The sequence below is a fragment of the Chenopodium album genome, chromosome 27 (assembly GCF_948465745.1).
Source record: "Chenopodium album chromosome 27, dcCheAlbu1.1, whole genome shotgun sequence".
In the NCBI taxonomy this organism is placed as follows: domain Eukaryota; kingdom Viridiplantae; phylum Streptophyta; class Magnoliopsida; order Caryophyllales; family Amaranthaceae; genus Chenopodium; species Chenopodium album.
In genome coordinates this window covers 16,077,296-16,084,689 of record NC_137860.1, presented here as the reverse complement: position 1 = coordinate 16,084,689, position 7,394 = coordinate 16,077,296, and positions in this window count along the sequence as shown.

The window sequence follows — 7,394 nt, the reverse complement described above, 5'->3', positions numbered from 1 at the left end:
GGTGGAAATTTGGAACGAGTAAATTGACCATTTTAAGGCATATTGGATGGTTCCACCCACTCAATTGGAGACCCAGAGTGTATTAAAAACCATGGTAAATATCTCGACAATTTTTATTTCAGGACGAAAAAAGGGCAAAAAATTCCAAACTTGAAGGCTATAATCCACGCTTTTTGAGGAATTCTGAGGTTAGGGGGCCCGGTGGCGAAAAGTCTTGAGACCTTAGGGGATACATGTTAGGGTCATATAATGACGTTTGGAACCATATATGACCCTTATATGTTGTACAAAATAGCCTTGGTAGGCTTCACTTTACGAAATCGGTGCAATTTTGGAACGGGTAAATTGACCGTTTTAAGGCATATTGGATGGTTCCACCCACTCAATTGGACTCCCGGATGGTATAAGGAACCTTGGAAAATATCTGGAAAATTTTTTTTTCGGGCGAAAAAAGGTCAAAAAATTCCAAAATTGAAAACTATAATCCACGCATTTTCAGGAATTTTGAGGTTACGGGGCCGGTGGCGAAATGTCTTGAGACCTTAGGGGATACATTTTAGGGTCATATAATGACGTTTGGAACCATATATGACCTTTTTTTGTTGTACAAAATAGCCGTGGTAGGCTTCTGTTTACAAAGTCGGTGCAAATTTGGAATGGGTAAATTGACCGTTTTAAGGCATATTGGATGGTTCCACCCACTCAATTGGAGACCCGGAGGGTATTAGAAATGTAACACCCCCAAATCTCCCTCTACGGAAATACTAGTATAATACGTATAATTATACCGTAGAGATAGACTTAGGCGTATTACCGCCGCGTGATTACGCAAGGCAACTCAACTTACTAAAAATAATAATACTTTGCAGCGGAAACTTCAATCCTCTTCTTTATTAATAATAACTATAAATAGTAACCAAAGTCATGAGTAATTAAAATAGATACAAGACCAAATTCCTAATTTAGTGAAAACCAATCCCGGGACTCGAATGCATCATTTATTGACTCCAACCTGAAAATAAGCAACATTGCTTACCATTGAGGTAAACAGGGCGAACCAAAACAAATAAGAAATACGAGTTAGCAAAATATGCTAAGTACGATAAGTGCAAGATAATTAAACACAATTTATTCGCAAACATGCTTTAAACCAATTCCAATAATTAATCCAATAATTCCAAAACTTATGATTCAAAACCAATTCCAATGATGCTACATTCAAAATAATTGATAAACCAATTCCTTTAAAATCCAATTCCTTATTGAACCAATTTCTTTAAATTCTATTCCTCACCCAAGTGTGCACACCCCCTAAGCTAGTCTCCTTATATTACAAGGCTATTCTTGAGGAAAGACTAGGTCATACAAAGTCCATAGTCTTATCAATAAACCAAATCCGCATAGTGGGATTACCAACATGCTTATAAAGCATTAATAATAATATTTTAATGGTTCAATAATAAATCCTTTTAATATCCAAAAATTCCAATATAATTCAAACTCCTTTTTAATAATTCCACATACTTTCAAAATCAAAACCTCTTAAATAAATACTTGAGAATAAAATCTCATATTAATAGCATTTCAAAATCAATAACTCTTCAATGAAAAACCTTCTATTTAATTCAATAAACTTTCCAAATCAAATCCAAACATGATAAGTAATTCAAACCGTTCATAACATGATTTAAAAATCAATCATTCAAAATACTTTTATTAAAACAAATATTAAAATCAATGCCTCCAAACATGCTTTATTTCATAAATCATAATTCAATTCAATTCAATCACCAATCAAATCATGTAAAAACATGATATTTTAACCAATCACTTTCGAAGGTATCTAGCCACCTAAACGTACCTTAATCCTTGCTTAGCTATACACACCAAAAGAACCTCAAGAATCTTGGTTGAACACACCCTACAAATAAATATAACCTTAATCAATATAAGGTTAACAAATAATTAAAAACCCCCAACTATATGTACATGAACCATTTAAATTATTTTCTCATAAACATCATTAAATATATGATTTTTTATAATTAATAATACTCATAATAATTTTTTATAAATCCCCCATAATAATAATAATAATAATAATAATTGAATAAGAGAAGAGAAGAAGAAAAGATAAGAAAACAAGAAAGTGAGAAGTATTGGATTTGTGTTGGAAAGAATAGGCAGAACTTGAAGAGGCTATAACTCCTTCGATATAACTCTGAATTGGGTGACTCTTGAGCCTAACCTCAAGGATTTTTTTAGAGGAACAATTTTTTATGAAACGTCAATACCCCAAAAACTGACAAGAAGTGCCCGAAAATTGGCTTCAAAGATAAACGGGATGATTTGTGTAAAATTAAGGAGAAGAAAAGAAGAGAATTGGTGTGAAGAATGTGAGAGGTATGAAGGGGTATTTATAGGCTAGTATGAGCATGAATTATGGTAGGAAAATGTAGAAAGAATTATGGTAATTAGGTTTTAAGAGATTATTTGGAGAAGTAAGCAAAGATTTAAGGAAAGTTTTGATATTTGAAGGGATTGTGTATAATTGAATATGGAAGGTATGTATGTCATGAAAAATAATAAGGAAATTAGATCTACTTGGGGAATAATCAAGAGGAACAAAAGGCAAGAGAATATGATGATTGGATACTAAAAAGATGGAGAATTAGAATTAAGGAAAATAGGAGATTCCCTTACTAGTATTTAAGAAGATTTTGCTCGGTTTAAGGAATAAAAATAATTGTGTAAATAATATAGAATAATTAAATAAATAATTAAAATATCAATTATTCACCAATAATTAACTAAGAAAATCATATTTTCTATACATAGAAAATCATATTTTCTATACATAGAAAATCCAAATTTCCTAGCTAAATAAATGGGAATTTTCGGCCATAATAATTAATTTATAAAATATTATTTTTCTTAAATTAAGATATCCGAAATATGTAAATAATCCGGTTTTTAAAATAGGATAAATGGATAATAAATCTTATCCAAAATAATAATTAGATTTCAAAATACTTTTGGCGCCAAAATTCAAATATTATTTTGGCTCCAAATAATAAATTTACTAAAATATCCTTTTTATAAATTAATCCTTAATTAATTAATTAGGAAAATAAGTATGAAAATACGGGGTATTACAGTCTACCCCCCTTAAAATAAGTTTCGACCCGAAACTTAGCCAAAAGAAACGAAAATCATTTTGAAATTATTGGTTCATGCACATCCTAACTTGACTCGAGACTCTTGACAAACTCAAGAAAGACTCGAAAATTACTCAAAAATGACTCGAAGAGCAAAAGCGCGAAACTCTATCGCCCTCTACCCCCTTTAAAAGGAGTTACGCCCCCGTAACTCGACCAACACCTTAGTAAATCAACTGTATTCTCAATTCATCAACAATCATCAAGCCAAGTAAGGAAACCATAAAGTTTCAAACATTCATCGAAAATTCAATCATCTTTTCTAATAACTTCAAATTCCTCAATTTAGTTGTTATAATCCATAACTCATCTTTAATGTAATTCATTAATAACTCAATGCGATCATTGATTATTCCATTATTAATAATTTCTCTATATCAATAAACTTTGTCGTCAATCCCTTAGAGTAAAATCTTTTAAGTATCCATCCAAACAATCACTTTTTTTTTTTAATTAACTTCAATAAATCCCTTTACAAGTTATTATTTCATCAAAATAAACTACGAATTAAAACAAATTCCATTGTCTCAAATACATCATTCCACTTGAAATGACTCAAAATCCTCTAACTTTTGTATTAAGTTTCTTCAAAGATTCAACCATCAACAATTTTGCTTTAAATAACCACCACAATACTTATCCTCACACAATATGAATACTCTCCACCTTTAGATACAAACGATCATAAATCAATGCTAATATCCAATTTGTATCTCTCAAAACTAAACACTTATATAGAACTAATTCACCTCATCATTACCACGAATAATATTTCTTTTCTCAACGTAAATCATATTCCAAAAATTAGTAAAGACTTGATAGCACAAATCCTCCAAATATTCATGATAACAATCCAAAATAACTCCTCATTCATCCCATGGTAATCACCAAATCCTTTAATCCTAAAATAACAACTCAATCTTATTGACCATATGTAAAAGTCATATGATCTAAATACTTGACACCTATCACATAGTTAATGGAACTTATTTCCCATTCTTGAAGACATAATTCCTAGTTATTCACACCATTCTTAAAAATCAAAAGCAATACACCATGAAAACACTTAATTCATTCCAAAACAAAAAAAAACATTGAAACAAGAATCACTTCACTTAAAACATTTATTGAAAGCATATAAATTAATTCAACCACTTAATCTGAATTCTCATAATCAAAGTCTTTATTGGAAAGATCATAATCTTGATCATCATAGTTTACCTTACCATTAACTCAATAATCTTTAATAACTGGGCCAAGTGTAGTAGGATTTGTAGTTGGGTAAGCTGGGTTGTAATCACTATAATTTGGAGTATAGCCTGAGCTTTGATTTGGGTTATAAATTGGGCTATAGTGTGGGCTAGCACATCCACAAATTGGATTAGAAGAAACAACATTGGACCTTTGGAGAAGGTGGGTGATACTTTAGACTTGGTAATCTTTATATATGAATATGAACATTGGGTTTTATAATGTGAAGATTGGCTTTTGGCTTGGACACCTACATGAGGTAGGAGTCTCATAACTTGGAGTAAGAGAAGGAGGATAATTCTTATGCTTTAAAAAAAAGTGGTATGGATTCATCAATAGAGGAAAGAAGCTCTTTGTGAAGTCTTGGATAAACAAAAGAGTAGTTGGAAGTTCAAGTAATGAAGTTGCTCAAATTCTTTCAAGGTTTGATTCTTCCCAACTTTGGTGGTTCCACAACTCTCCTCTTAGGTTCATATATAGTCATGTTTAAGGTAGTACATATCACTTTTGAATCGAGTCAAGGTTGCTAGCCACTTTCCCTCATGATGGTGCTTCTCATTCCCAAAGAAAGGTTTATACTTTCTAGCTCTAGGTAAACAGGTTAGAAATAGTATAACTAGCCATTGTGGTTGAGTAACACTTCAAGGTCAAACTTCTGAATAAGAGGTAGAACAAGGGTGGTTAATTAACATGTAATAATCCCTCACCTTTCCATTAATAAAAAAAATCAAAGAATTCCTTCCGCCCATTATCAATCATTTTTATCTTGTTTACACATATAAATTATCAATTCTATGGTATTTCACATAAGCAACTCAACTCATTAATTCCATTTGCATTAAGCAATTCATAACGCAATGATAAACCAAGCATACTCAAGATCACCCAACCATGGGCAATAACTCAAAAACTCGGACCTCTAGACCATACTCTAAGGTGTTTTAACACCAAGTTTATTGCACAAGCAATCACACCAACTCAAGCTATGAAATAGTTACAATTCTTTTTGTTTTCGAAAATAATACATTTGTACATGAATCAAGATTAAAGGACGATCAAGCCCGCGTATGCCAGGAAAGTTACCTACGACGCTGAGGCGAGCCTTTCCTAGACAGAGAGACGTACCCATTATAGGCCTCCGTAGAGAACTCGAGAATCCTTTTCTCCTTCATCTTTCCACAAATAGGAAAATAGTTTTTAAGTAAAAATAAAGCTTTTGACTTTCACACAAATGCGAAACTCTATCTATCCTATATGCCCTTCTTAAGTCTACCCACAAGTTTTATTACTAATCCAATTTTTAATCTTTTTTAGGACCGTTAAAACTGATACCACTTTGTAACACCCCCAAATCTCCCTCTACAGAAATACTAGTATAATATGTATAATTATACCGTAGAGATAGACTTAGGCGTATTACCGCCGCGTGATTACGCAAGGCTACTCAACTTACTTAAAATAACAATACTTTGCAGCGGAAACTTCAATCCTCTTCTTTATTAATAATAACCATAAATAGTAACCAAAGTCATGAGTAGTTAAAAATACAAGACCTAATTCCTAATTTAGTGAAAACCAATCCCGGGACTCCAATGCTCATTTATTGACTCCAACCTGAAAATAAGAAACACTGCTTACCATTACGGTAAACAGGGCGAACCAAAACAAATAAGAAGTACGAGTTAGCAAAACATGCTAAGTACGATAAGTGCAAGATAATTTAACTCAATTTATTCGCAAACTTGCTTTAAAACCAATTCCAATAATTAATCCAATAATTCCAAAACTCATGATTCAAAACTAATTCCAATGATTCAACATTCAAAATAATTGATAAACCAATTCCTTTAAAATCCAATTCCTTATTGAACCAATTTCTTTAAATTCTATTCCTCACCCAAGTGTGCACACCCCCCAAGCTAGTCTCCTTATATTACAAGGCTATTCTTGAGGAAAGACTAGGTCATACAAAGTCCATAGTCATATCAATAAACCAAATCCGCATAGTGGGATTACCAACATGCTTATAAAGCATTAATAATAATATTTTAATGGTTCAATAATAAATCCTTTTAATATCCAAAAATTCCAATATAATTCAAACTCCTTTTTAATAATTCCACATACTTTCAAAATCAAAACCTCTTAAATAAATACTTGAGAATAAAATCTCATATTAATAACATTTCAAAATCAATAACTCTTCAATGAAAAACCTTCTATTTAATTCAATAAACTTTCCAAATCAAATCCAAACATGATAAGTAATTCAAACCATTCAAAACATGATTTAAAAATCAATCATTCAAAATACTTTTATTAAAACAAATATTAAAATCAATGCCTCCAAACATGCTTTATTTCATAAATCATAATTCAATTCAATTCAATTCAATCACCAATCAAATCATGTAAAAACATGATATTTAAACCAATCACTTTCGAAGGTATCTAGCCACCTAAATGTACCTTGATCCTTGCTTAGCTATACACACCAAAAGAACCTCAAGAATCTTGGTTGAACACACCCTACAAATAAATATAACCTTAATCAATATAAGGTTAACAAATAATTAAAAACCCCCAACTATATGTACATGAACCTTTTAAATTATTTTCGCATAAACATCATTAAATATATGATTTTATATAATTAAAAATACTCATAATAATTTTTTATAAATCCCCCATAATAATAATAATAATTGAATAAGAGAAGAGAACATGAAAAGATAAGAAAACAAGAAAGTATTGGATTTGCGTTGGAAAGAATAGGCAGAACTTGCAGAGACTATAACTCCTTCGATATAACTCCTAATTGGGTGATTCTTGAGCCTAAACTCAAGGATGTTTTGAGAGGAACAATCTTTTGTGAAACGTCAATACCCCAAAAACAAACCAGAAGTGCCCGAAAATTGGCTTGAA